The sequence below is a fragment of the Anas acuta genome, chromosome 1 (genome assembly GCF_963932015.1).
Source record: "Anas acuta chromosome 1, bAnaAcu1.1, whole genome shotgun sequence".
NCBI classification, from domain to species: Eukaryota; Metazoa; Chordata; class Aves; order Anseriformes; family Anatidae; genus Anas; species Anas acuta.
Window position 1 is genome coordinate 130680840 of NC_088979.1, and position 12795 is coordinate 130693634.

Consider the following 12795-nt stretch of genomic DNA (forward strand, 5'->3'; position numbering starts at 1 on the left):
TCCTTGTGTTACTTGTTATTTTGGGCTAGGTCATATTTAATTGTCTATTGTGCAACGGTGGGTACCAACCTCTTCTGGAGTCCTGACTTTGATGAGCTTCGGAATAGACCATAAATCAGTAGTCCAAAATGCAAGAGATGCATTTATTCCAGGGACATTGTAACAAGAAGAATCCTATGGAGCAGCATCAGAAATGAGTCTGATTCTTCAGGGTAGTTAAGTTAAATATTTACCCCAATAAGAAAAATTGTACTTACACTCCGCCTGGCTCTTTATGCTTGATTGGTACCAGAATAAAGCTACAATAACATAACTTCTCTTTTTGTAAGAGCAAATAATGAATTTAAACTGTAAACAGGTTGTAGTCCTTGCTTTGTAAAGGGAACTTGTGGTTGGTTTCTGTTGATAACATCTCACACTGAGGTGTGGCAAGCGAACTTCAGCTGTTAACTGTACATTCTCCAGACTTGTCTTTCTTCAGCAGCAAATCGTGTTATGATTCATGGCTTTTAGAAGAGTGATGGTTTATTCAACCTAGCCGTGAACACAGCTAAAGCTGGGTGGGATACCTGACAGCTGTGGCTTGCTTTGGAAACTCTCCCTGGTGCTGCAGTACTGCGTCAGAACCGCACGGCCCGAGTTAGACTGATCAGAAAATCTGAGATCAGGAAGACATCAGCCCCAGCCTTAGTGAGAGGGATTGCTAAAATTATTTCTGCCCTCTTTGTGGCATGGAAGTAGATTGTTACTTGGGATTATTCAGGCATTTAGTCTAACAAGTTTCTTACTACCATAAGGGACGTAAGGGAATGAGTACCTAGACAGTGTCCTGGATCTCCTGTGCTTGCTTCTTGTGGATACTCCAGAATTTGTTGGTCTTGGTACTGCAGCCTTGTGGTGTGAGATGCTATCCTGTGGTTTCAGTGTGACGGGATGCTTTTGAACCAAATATCATGTGGTGGTGCACAATTGGTCTTGCTCACCCTGGCATCCCCTTCCATTTTCATCCCATGTTTAGACCTTGTTACGGTACTTGTGTTCTAGCCTGTGCCTTAAAACCTGACCTCTTTTGTGGTAGGTCTGTTGCAGGGAACAGTCATTCCTGGAAATGGGCTTGCAGGCTGCATGGAGTGCTTGCAAGGAGACACTGCACTGCAGAACTTTTAATTGTCTCTTTGCTTGTGATTCATAGTGCTGGCGTACTCGGGGACTCCTATACCAGACACAATAGAGCCAGCTGTTGCAATTGCAGAAATGTATTGTTCTGGTATTTTAACTCTCCAGAAACATGCGCTGAGGACATGAGCCTGTTGAGATCGGTTGCAAGGAGGCATCCCTCCTAGTTGTGACCACCCTGGTCTGTCCCTAGAGGTGGATTCCTTTCTTTCAAAATCTTCAGGTCAGTGCTTTGAGAATACATCTTCAGGTCAGCCTCTTAGTCTAGAAGAGCAGCAATTTGAAACACTACAGACTGTGTAGTAAAGAATGTGTTTAAACTGCTTGTGGTCACCTCTGCTGACAATTTTCAGGGGATATTTTAAGCACTGCTCTGTAAGACATCCTTGAGGGGCTTGCCAGGCTTTTTTTTCAAAAATGTTCCACCTTCCATAGAAGCACTGAAATTGTCATTAATACATAAAGACAGACTGAGACCATGCAAATGTGGTTTGTGCTCCAGTATAAGTTCATATATATATATATATATATATATATATATATTATATAGATAGATATGTATAACAATTCACCACTCCAGAGCAACCTCAAACCCTGAAGTCAGGGCTCTGTACTGGGAGGTGAGTAGCCTACAGTCGAATCTCTCATATCCCCCCTTATGTGAAATATAACATATACTAAACTTTGGGGCCAGACAGGGACTTTGATGTGCAGGGAAAAGATGAAGGAAAAGCCAGAAAAAGAGTATTCCAGCAAGTAAATGGGGATGTAGTAGTCCCTCGTTGATAATCAAATCCATGAATAACCCATTTGATTGAACCGTGTGCCCCAGTGACAAAGTGAAATGTCTGCATAGCTTCTTGTGACAGGAGAGACATTCATTCTGAACCAGAATAAAGGGACAGAGAATTATTTTCTGTGACTTTACTATAATTTTATTATTATTATTTTCTGTGACTATGATGAAACAGCTAAGTACAGCTGTGACTGCCTCTGCTATTTCCCTTGCCATATTTTCACCTGCTTTTTCTCTGAAGAAGAGATGTCAACTTCATCTTTTTTCTGTTCTTTTCATAGGAAAGATTCCTCTGTCAACTTCATCTCATGGTTGTCTGGCAAATCCAAATAAATGTAATTAAATATTAAGGAATTGGGCAAGCAGTGATGGAGTAAATACCACAGACCCTGTACAGATCTCAGGGTGAGATTTGACTGTTTAACAGATGCATACTGTTTACCTGATGATAAAGGTATACTTTGGAATAATCTTATTTTGGTAATTTATTAGTTGATTTTGTTTTTGAAGTGGATGGTGGAAAGACTGAGCTGAAAACAATCTGCTCTCATTATCTGCAAGGAGGGGAGAGTATCAGCATTATTCTGGCACTGACACTCCATCTGGAGGGACAGGTGCTCTTCTTTGTCCATTCAAACACAGAGTTTTTCCTCAGAGCAGTAAGAAGAGTTTTCCCTTGTGTCCTTTATTACAGGATTTATTACAGGAGCTTTAGGCAGATCTACCCAATGAACCATGATACTATTTCGTTTCATGCTGGCCATCACACACACATGAAACAACGCCAGCTTTGGGCAAAAACAGCTTTTGTTACCGGGGGCATTAGCAAATGCGTGTAGCATGGCCAAGGACAGCACGAGCCCATCAAGAGACAAATCAGTCGAGCTCCCCAGTGCAGATAGATGGGGCCTGCATCTCCACCACACACCAGCTGTCACGGAAAAAAAAGGACCAGGGAGGCACTGGGGCATACTGTAATTAGTTGGGGGTCTAATGAAGCAGGTCCTTTTGCCACCGCTGATGGATGCACAAAGGCAACAAAGCTGCTCTGGACAGCAGAGCAGGGGGGTGAAATCTGCAGTTTGCAAGATTCCTGTCTGATGATGGTTTTCCCCCACTCAGTGAGGTGCTGCCAGCTCACAGACAGCACAATCATACTCCTCAAGCACTGAAACAATCAGGTTTTTAAAATCTGCAAGCCTTGATATTTCAAATGATTGAGGCTCATAATAAATGTACCTTGTGAAATGGGAATAGGTTTAAAAAATGAGCCTGAGTGACTGAAGGGTTGAGAGAGACAGAATATGTCAACAACATGTTTTAATTACTCTGTGTATTAGTTCCTCTGTCACTCCTAGAGCTTTCAGAAAACTAGCTCTGAAACTGTTCTTTATTTAGAGGGGAAAAAAAAAAAAACAGTCTAGGCTGACTCACAGGTGTCTGGAAAGGCCAGAATACTTGTCTCATTGCATGTTTCATCACAGTATTTTCAAGACATTATTGTAGAATGATGTCACCGAGGGAAAATGTCATCTCACCAGAGCTGCCCAGAAGTTTGCCTTTATTAAGTAGGTTGAACAGTTCAGTCTGCTTTAATGGTTAAGCTGACCAGACATTTCTCAGTAATCACAATGTTTTCCTTAATGTCTTCTTGGACTGGCAATGGGACAGGGGTTTTGGGGACTTACATCATTCCCAACTCTGCTATGTTTACCTACCACATAGATTTGTAGATATACACTTTAACATATCAGTGCTAAAAATAGCTTCAGGTTCTACACAGGGAAACGGATAATCACAGCTGAAACACTTCATGGAGTTCTCAGATTCACTCCATGGACATTTAGATAGATACAATTCTTCTTTTCTAAGGTTTGGGCGGCTTGACCTAAATGCTTGTATAACAGAGTTTGACCACAAAGCCCTTAGAAATAGTGAGCTAGATTAGGTAGCTAATTAAAATAAATAAATAAAGGAGAGTTAATGGAAGACAAAAGGCAAACCCTTCCCGGCTCTGTGCAGTCACCATATCATCGCCAAAAATCTTCCCCCGACCTAAAGCTGCTGCTGCTGGGTACAGCCAAGGAATTGAAGGAGGCCATCAGAGGAGGCTTAGGCCACCTCTGTTTCCAGATGGTGGACTCTGCACTTCCTCCCCACCTACCAGGGTCACCCCATGGTGTGTTAAGGCCATTTGCTGGCTCATTGGAAATGCAGGCTCAAATGTTTCTAAATGGTCTCCAACCACTGGGAAAAAAAAAATAAATACAAGAAAATGATTATTCTAAACTGTGGTGTGTAATTAGACTAAAATTATTCTGAGTGTCAGAAGATGGGCGAGCCAAAAAGAGGGAGAAGAGGAACTTGCTGGTAGATGATGATTTATGAAATAAAATACTGCAAATACTACTCAATTGCTTGCTAGCTTACTCTTTCTACATATTGTCTCCTCAAAACATCATCCCTTCTACCTTTAAACCAAGCAGCTGGATTCACAACCCTGATCCCTAGGCAGAAAGACCAGGAAGTGGAGGAACAGTACTCCTCTACCCTGTCTTTCCCACATCCACTCTGCAAAGCTTTTTTGCTTCTTATTTTTGCCTGGCTTCAGTTGACCTCATGGACCTGGCATGGTCATCTTTCCAAAAGCCTGACTCCACTGCTCAAAACCCCGTCATGGTGCTATGTAAGCAGTGGTTTCTCCAGAAACACTGAGCCTCTGCCCAAGGAGGGACCATTTGTGACGAGAACCTTCCAGAGGAGATCAAGAACATGTCAGCCATGGGCTTTATCACACCTCTTGTCAGAGCTTAGGGAAGGGGATTCTTTATCAGAGAGACTTTGAGAAGGAAAGAAATAAGTAACAAAATCGTTCTGAATATTGACCTTCATGTCTTCCCCTACACCCTTCCTCTTGTTTCCCCTTCTTCAGAAAGACTTATTTTTGCTTGTGAAGGCCCAAGCCTCCATGAGCATATAGCTGCCTCCCCACTGAGATGGGTGGTGTGTGTGCAGTGGAGTATGGCATGGCAGTGATGTAAAACTGCCCCAAAATGCACTTGTGAAGTTCTAGCCCCCCAGTGGCTTCAGGCACCGTGTTTTCCTGGTACAAAAATCTGCCAGCCTTGACCTTTTTTGAACTCATTTCTTAAGAACACTGTCTCAGTTGATGCTGGTGGTTTCCAAAACCATTCAGGAAGTGTTTTAAGTGCAGTGCATTAGGCTTCACCTTCCCTATGGCCCCGATGCAGCACTTAATACGGGCACGACTTGATGTGTTAGTGCAAGGCCATTTGCTCCGAGTTACACATGCTTCTGCTGGGGAGCAATGGATCAGCCTGAGAAACTAATGAGCTGAGCAAGGGACTAAATCAACTGAACCCAAGCTGTAGACTTCTTCAGGGAATGTTAGTGTCAGCTGGAGCTGTTGTAGCCAGCTGGGTTTGTTGGCCCTGATACTCCATGCAGCAGAATGCTTAGGGCCAGAAGTGGTGAGACAAGTGTTACACACAGGTTTTACTGGCTTTGATCCAGAAAGCAACAGGCATGTCAGGGTTTAAACTTCAAGTAATGAGTTAACATCTCAACATGTTTTGCAGCATTATCCCTAAATATCCAAATCCCTGATATAGCTCTGTGCGTATAAATATGTATGCAGAGACACACATACCTATGTACAATGTTTGTCTGGGAACAGACATTTGAAGTAGTATTTAACATCTTCGTGCTATTCTAAGTGTTACTGAAAGATGATAAAGGATGTACAAGGAAATGGTACAGTGAGGGAGCTGAAGCTCCATCACTTGGGCTCTCACATTTATTACAAATGTCTCTGGGTTGTGCCGGCAAAGGACAGAGCAAGTGAGGATCACTGATCATCGATTGTTCATTCACTGCCTGCTCATCTGCCTCCCACCCCCTTGCCTTTCTTTTCTTTGATTCTTCTCTTCTTGTTTTTTTTTTTTTTTTTTCCTTTTTTTTTTTCTTTTCTTTTTCCCACTTGTCTCCTCACAGGATATGAGTAACTGTCACTGAAGTCAAACTGAGTTACTCACTTCCTCCATAAGGGAACTCAGATTCCTAAAGCACACAGTCTGCAGAATCACATAAATATTTGTATGCCTGCCCTGGAGTGGGAATGAGCTCTGAGAGAACAGCCTTGTGAGGTTTCTTGCATTTCATGAGTGAATCAGGTGGGGAAAAAAAAAAATAATAATAAAAAAAAAAACTGCTTCTTTAAGTATTTTTGTTTCTGGAGAATTAACATTTATACAGAAGTCTTTAAAAATTGACAATATTAAATACGTTATGTGGTTTCACAGAAAAAGGAGTATGATCTTGTATCTATTTACTTTGAGGCTTCTTGTCAGTTTTTGTTCTACCTACACTTCTTTGTCCAAGAAATGGTTTGGCTGCTTTCTAAAGATAAAGAATTACACCAAGTTCAGTGGGCACAAAGTTTTGTATTTACAAAAAAATAAAATAATAATAATTAAAAAAAAAATGTATTGCCAGAGTTAGAAGCATGATAAACACTCCCTGTTGGATCTGAATAGTCCCACGCATCTGTGGTCTTCAGAGCTTCATAGGAACATCCTCAAGTACTCATCTGAACTCAAATCTCTGTGGAGGCTGCACAGGACAGACTGTAAAGCCCTGTAGAGTGAACTTTGTACTTCAGCCCAACTGACTACATCTTTATATATTTACTCACAGCTTCCTCTTGACTTATGAACCTCTCTGAACCGTGGACTTACAGCCCCCTCTGAGCATACAGAGGAGCTGATATAAAGCCACAGCTACTGCTTGCTTCATATTGTGCTGTGTCTCCAGGCAGCAGCCTGAAAATCTGGCTGATGATCACAGTAGGGGCTGCCTGAAGATAGTGCTGCCTGATATTGCATGTGCTTGTGGCAGGACTTCAGATAAATCTTTAACTCTGGGCCTTGTGTGAAAACTAGAGTTGAGAAAGACAACCTCTCAAGATGGTTCCTTACATGGGAAACTCCCCTTTGGCCTGACCCAGCAGGTGATAAAACTCTTCAGCTTGTAGAAGCACTTGTGGTTATGTTTTTAAAGCTGAAATACGCCCCATGAAAAAACACAGGCACCACAATTATAAAAAAAAACATCCTCTCTTAGCGTCACTGGGTCACACACTGAACTGCAAGGACAAAGCAGGTGATTTTTGGTCCTACAGAAACCCAGAGATTTCTCTGCCAGGCTGCAGTCTTCAGTTCTGCACTCCTGCAGCTCAGCTTTCTGACTCCAGCCCAGCAAGCTTCACTCCAAGATACCTGTATCCTTTTCCATCTTCTTAAGATTTTATTTCATTTCTGTGTTTCTGCAGTGTTTGCTGCCTTGAATGCAAGTGACTGTTGAGAGGTCTCTGAACAGAAACCTGAATTTTGCTACCACTGTGAGCAAGATCAAGATCTTTGGGGCTCAGGCATAAAGAAGTATGCTGTCCCTCTCCCTGTCCCTCCACGGCGCTGTAAGAAAAGCAATACAGTCATCTGTGGGTTCAGGAGGAAAAAGAAGCAGTACAAAATTTATGTGTCATTTGCCATTTGGATGAGGCTTATATCTCACCTGCAAAAGTCAAAGGCACACCCCAGTAACTGCACAGAGCACAGAAATGAAACAGCAGTTTTAGTGTAAGAGAGACTTAAAAACATGGTGTCTGGAAGAAACATATACCACTGAAATACTTCTCTTCTATTCCTTGTTTCACAAAAAGAAAAAGAAAAAAAAAAAAAAAGGAAAAAAAAAAAAGCGAGATAAGTGAGATAATGAAACAACTGTGTCAGAAACCGCAGGTGTTCATAAGAGTTTTTATGCTCTAAGAGGTTGCTCCCCTAGAGAAACACCTTGGGATTCCTGCAAATCCAGCTGGGGTTCATAGTACCTCTGTCAGGGAGAGGATAGCTCTCTCACTTGTGCAGCCTGGGGTGCTTCACCTTTCAGATCAGCACCTCATGTGGTTAATGGTCAGAAGCTTTGTTTCAGCTTCTAGGGAACACTGACAGGCCACCAAAACCTCTGCTGTAAGCACTGCCAGTGGAAGCAAAAGATTGAAAGGGGAGGGAGCTGGCTCCAGCCTTTCCTCATCCTGCCCAGTGCTGCCCGGTCAGAGCTGAGAAGTGCCTGCAGCACAGCACAGAGGTTATCACACCTCTTCCTTCCCTCCAGGGTTAAATCCCAGCCTCAATGAAGCCAGAGGCTGAAGTACTACCAGCCCTCCACCACCTTATCGTGCCGGTGCCTACACTGATGGCCACTTTGGCCTCAAAAAAAAGGCTCTTCAAGAAATTTTGCAATCTCCCTTTTTAGAGGTTAATCAGACTAGTCCTTTTCCTGGTACAACACCACATTAAAAACAAAAGTCTTGGAAAAGTCATCGCAGGATTATTTTTATTTTTTTCCTGTGGGAGGAAGGAGAGCCACACAGTTGGCAAACACAGATTGTTTTTTTTCCCTCCTAAAAACATTATTTCTTTGCCTTAGTTTTTGCTATGTTTCAAACCCTCGAAATAAAGACCTTCTCAGTATTATTTATCGTCAAACACTAAAGATTTTTCTCTGCTCCACAGTGCTGTTTGTTGGCCGCATCTCTGACGAGTATAAAGCACAGCAGAGAAGGAGGCTGGAAGGGACAAGGGATGTGGCAGGAAAGAGAATTAAAAAGATCCAAGGGAGATGGTATATTCTGAGGATCCAAGAACTTCTGAATTTCAATAATCCTGTCTCTGCCACAAGTTAGCTAGCTAGGTTACAGGGGAAAAGAAAGGACCACTGAAATCAGGCTATATGCAGTTGTTTACATTGAGAAGAGCAATAACTGAGAACAAATACAAGGCAAAGAGTTGGGGAAGCACTGGGGAGTAAAGATGGCTGTGCTGAAGACGTGATTCTCTAGCTCCTTTGGGGAGAAACCAGGAAAATGGTATTTCTGACACTTCACAGAAATGTATCAGTAAAGCCAAAATGTTTGATTTTATATTCTTATTATTTCTGAAGAAGAAGACCTGTGGGACAAACCTCTGCTAGGTTTTCTCTGTGATAAAGAAGAGTGCCTTTATATGTGCGTGCGTGCGTGTGTGTGTGTGTGTGTATACAGCTACAAGCCTAATTTCTTTTTAAGCTTGAAGGTCACCATTAAGCAAAGATCATGGCCACAATATTAAGTTATACTTAGGTACAAAAACACAACAAAGGAACAGGATAGTCTGTATTTTTTCAGTGTCTGTGACACTTTTATTACCGATTTGTTATTGCTGTCCTATGGGAAAGTCACTGAAGCATACATTATTATTCTCCACACCATCTTCCTTCCCCATGCTTCAAAACCAGTTAAATGCAAAATTCCAGATTAGCAGTGGAAATGTCTGCACGTGTCTGAAGTGATTTTCCTTCTAGCCCACCATTTGTCACTCTGGGAGATGAAGTGGGGTCAAGCTGCTACTTGACCTTACGCTTTTTCTTCTTGCAATTCTTGTCTCAGACCAGCAACGTGAGCAAAACCCTATCTAGCTTTTAAACTGTCTTTCTGCTTATCAATTTGTTTTCATTCTCCTTTTTCAAAGTTATTATCAAGCTGCCACAAGAGTTATTGATATTTGCTGAAGCATCCATAATCTGGTTTTCTCCACCCAACCCCTTCCTGTGCTGCTTCAGCCAGTGCTCTGCACATTCCAGCCTTGGACAGAATCAGTTAATGACATGGTTACTACTGAAGAAGCATGCCCAATGAGAAACTTCATTGGAGTCAAGAGTGCACTGCCAGAAAGGCAAATTAATACTGTTTTACTGGTGGTGGAGGATGACAGGTGAGTGCTTGCCAGAAGGCTGTACCCTGCACAGCTGTGCTTGCTTGCTTCTGCAGCTAATGAGCTCTGAAGCTGTCTGGGTCATCACATCCACACAGCTTCTTCCTTGAAGTGAGGAAGAAGATAGTGCATAACTGCTAGTGAAATGGCAGCAACTACAACAGCCAGGTGTTGGCCTGTCTACAACAAATGCTGGCTTGCTGCAGTTCAGGTCATTTCTCTTTTGATGTACCCTTGTTTGTTAATTCTGCTTATCCGAAGATGGACCCAAGCAGCCCTGGTCATCACATCACAGCAGTGTCACAGGGAATCCTTCCCAGCTGCATGTGGAAACCTGCAAGGCTTTGAGGAATGCCTAAAAGCCACACGAAGCCCCAGCGGTCAAGGGAAGAGCTCGGCTTGACCTGAGTGGTATTTCATTCAGTTTGCAGCTATGGCACTGAAATTCAGATATCAGATTTACTGAGCGAAGGAGTCCATGTACATCTCCCTTTTGGAGAGGCTGCCTGACAGCTCCTCCTGCAATTGCAGCTCCATAGGGTAAGAATACTGATGCTGCCAATCCCTCACATGGATTGGAAACCACCAGAAAACGTGGCTATATTCCTGCTAAAGCAGATACTCGAGCAAGTAGCATCTGGACTTTCAGTTTACATTTTTGTGTGCCATCTTACCACATGTCAAGCTGCCCTCAGAACCAACCTGTCCTAGTAAACTCTGCATCAGTCTTTACTGTTATGTTTTGCTCTCTTTCTTGTATTTGTCTAAATACATCCAAAGTCATTGCTACACAAAAGCTCTTCTGGATTAGTCAAGAATCTGGGGTAAGGTCCCTTCACTGCACCACAGCTGACTTGCTTGCCACACGTCTCCTGTTAGATTTCCAAACAACGTTTTCACACACATGATGGGCACTCTCAGAGCTGGGTTTGGGGCTTTCGGTCTTGATACTTCAGGATCTGAAATTTTAGGAAGAAGACTGAGAAGTGACATGGTAGCTTTCTGTGATCTGAATATGGGACTGCAGGTAAAACTACATCTTAAGGCTGCCTTGTATCATTAGGTAAAGGAAGCAGAAATAAAGTGGGTTTGGCTGTGCCATTAGTTGGCCAGATGTTTATAATTCAGATAAATACAGTCACCCTTTCTGATAGGAATGACACCCTTCCCTTCACTCTGCAATCTGCTCCTGTGCTTCTGGGAAACTGTAAAAATATGACAAAGGTCATGCATTTCACTCTGCTTTTGCTGGGAGATAACACCCTGAGCTGGCTCTCTCACACCTGTGTTACCACTGCTGCCCTCAGAGCTGAGCCTGTACCTGCAAGAAGGGCCCATCCCTGATTTTCTGGAAAATATTGGCCACTTAACAAATTTGTCCCCTCAGGGAGGCTTTTCTAATCCAAAAAAAAATAAAATATATCAGTGCAATGACAATGACAAGATGTTCTCCTGTTTCTCTCCTGTTTCCCTGTTTGCACTGCACAAGAGGTGACCTCAGACTCACCAGGAAAAACGGCACTCTTAGTCATCTTGCTGATGTTTTCTGAGACATTGGCTCAATACCATCTACTAAATGTAGGCTGGCTAGGTCCCTGTATCAGAATAAAAACCTCAGCTCTGGTCTTTAACCTGAATTCCCCTTTTTTTAACAAGTAATGTAGAAAATGCTGCTTACATAGGAGAGCGATTCCAATTCTCTTTTTGTCCGGGCTGGAGTTTCAGTGCATGTAAGTGGTGACCCTGGGAGATATGCAAGCTGCCACGTATTCCTGAGGGATGATGACCCTTTGCTGGCCTCCACATCTCTGTGTGAGCACAGCCCCTCTGCTTGGCTCTGATGGCACCAACAATTTGGTAGAGCCTTTGGTTATCCTGCCTACCTTGGGCTAAGGTCATATCATGATGTCACTCTAGGGCCAACCTCTTTAGACACTTCATGGATGAGCGGGTTAGGGAGCTCCTAGGAGCTGATGCAGCCCTTGACTTGTACCTAAGCAGTGCACAGCATTTCCAGAGGCCAAAATATATGCAGATACGCTCAGCTTTGGAAAGGGGAACTGTATTAAAACGAGGAAGCATTTTTAAAGGAATTAAAAGGGGCAGCTAGGAGAAGTAAGTCCTACAAGCAGCACAAAGGTTACTGAGGGATGCCATGTTGGTAGCACAGTGCTGGTACACACCACCTTTTCAGAAAGGCTTGAAAAAAGGGCTAAGGGCAGCCATCTTTGTTAAGCAGCAGAACAGGGAAAGGCGTTAGGAAGAAGTTCAAAAAGCTGAAGGCTTGTCCGAGGGGAGAATATAGAAACAATCATAAACTCTGTCAGATTAAAAGCAAAAATGCAATAAGAATGGTCAAAAAGAAGGACTTAGAAGAAATTTTTAAAATACATATGCAAAATAAGATAAATATATATATTTATATATTTATTTATATGCCATATATATTTATTTATATGCCAGGCACACACAGTCCAAATGGTTCCTTCAATGTGTTGAAGATAATTTTCTAATGCAGGTGGTGGAGGAGCCAAAAAGCCAAGGGGTTCTTCTGGACCTTGTTCTTACCAACAGGGATGGGCTTGTTAGGGATGTGAAGGTTGGGGGCACCATGAGATGGTGGAATTCAGGATGGAAAATGGTGGAAGAAGTAAGGCAAAAAGCAGGATTGCTACCCTGGACTTCTGGAGAGCCAACTTTAACCTCTTATGGGACCTACTTGGGGGTATCTCATGGGCTAGGTTGCTAGAAGGCTTGTGAGAGCTGGGCAACCTTTAAACAGTACTTCTTCCAAGCTCAGGATCGGTGCATCCCTAAGAGTAGGAAATCAGGTAAGGGGGGCAGGAGACCTGCGTGGATGAACAAGGAGCTCATCAACAAGATAAAAAGGAAGAGGAAGGTCTATGTGGAAATGTGGAAAAAGGGCCTGTCCCCTTGGAAGAAGTATAGGAGTGTTGTCAGGGCCTGCAGGGACGTGACGAGGAAGGCTAAAGC

General features: G+C 42.9%; 1 long non-coding RNA gene across 1 annotated transcript; it reads left to right on the plus strand.

Annotated features, from left to right (window-relative positions):
* Positions 1-454: 454 nt before the first annotated feature.
* LOC137842316 (uncharacterized) lies at positions 455-11712 on the plus strand. Its single transcript, XR_011089016.1, has 3 exons — positions 455-1399; positions 2254-2377; positions 7323-11712. It is a non-coding gene; the product is annotated as an uncharacterized lncRNA (long non-coding RNA).
* Positions 11713-12795: the final 1083 nt, after the last annotated feature.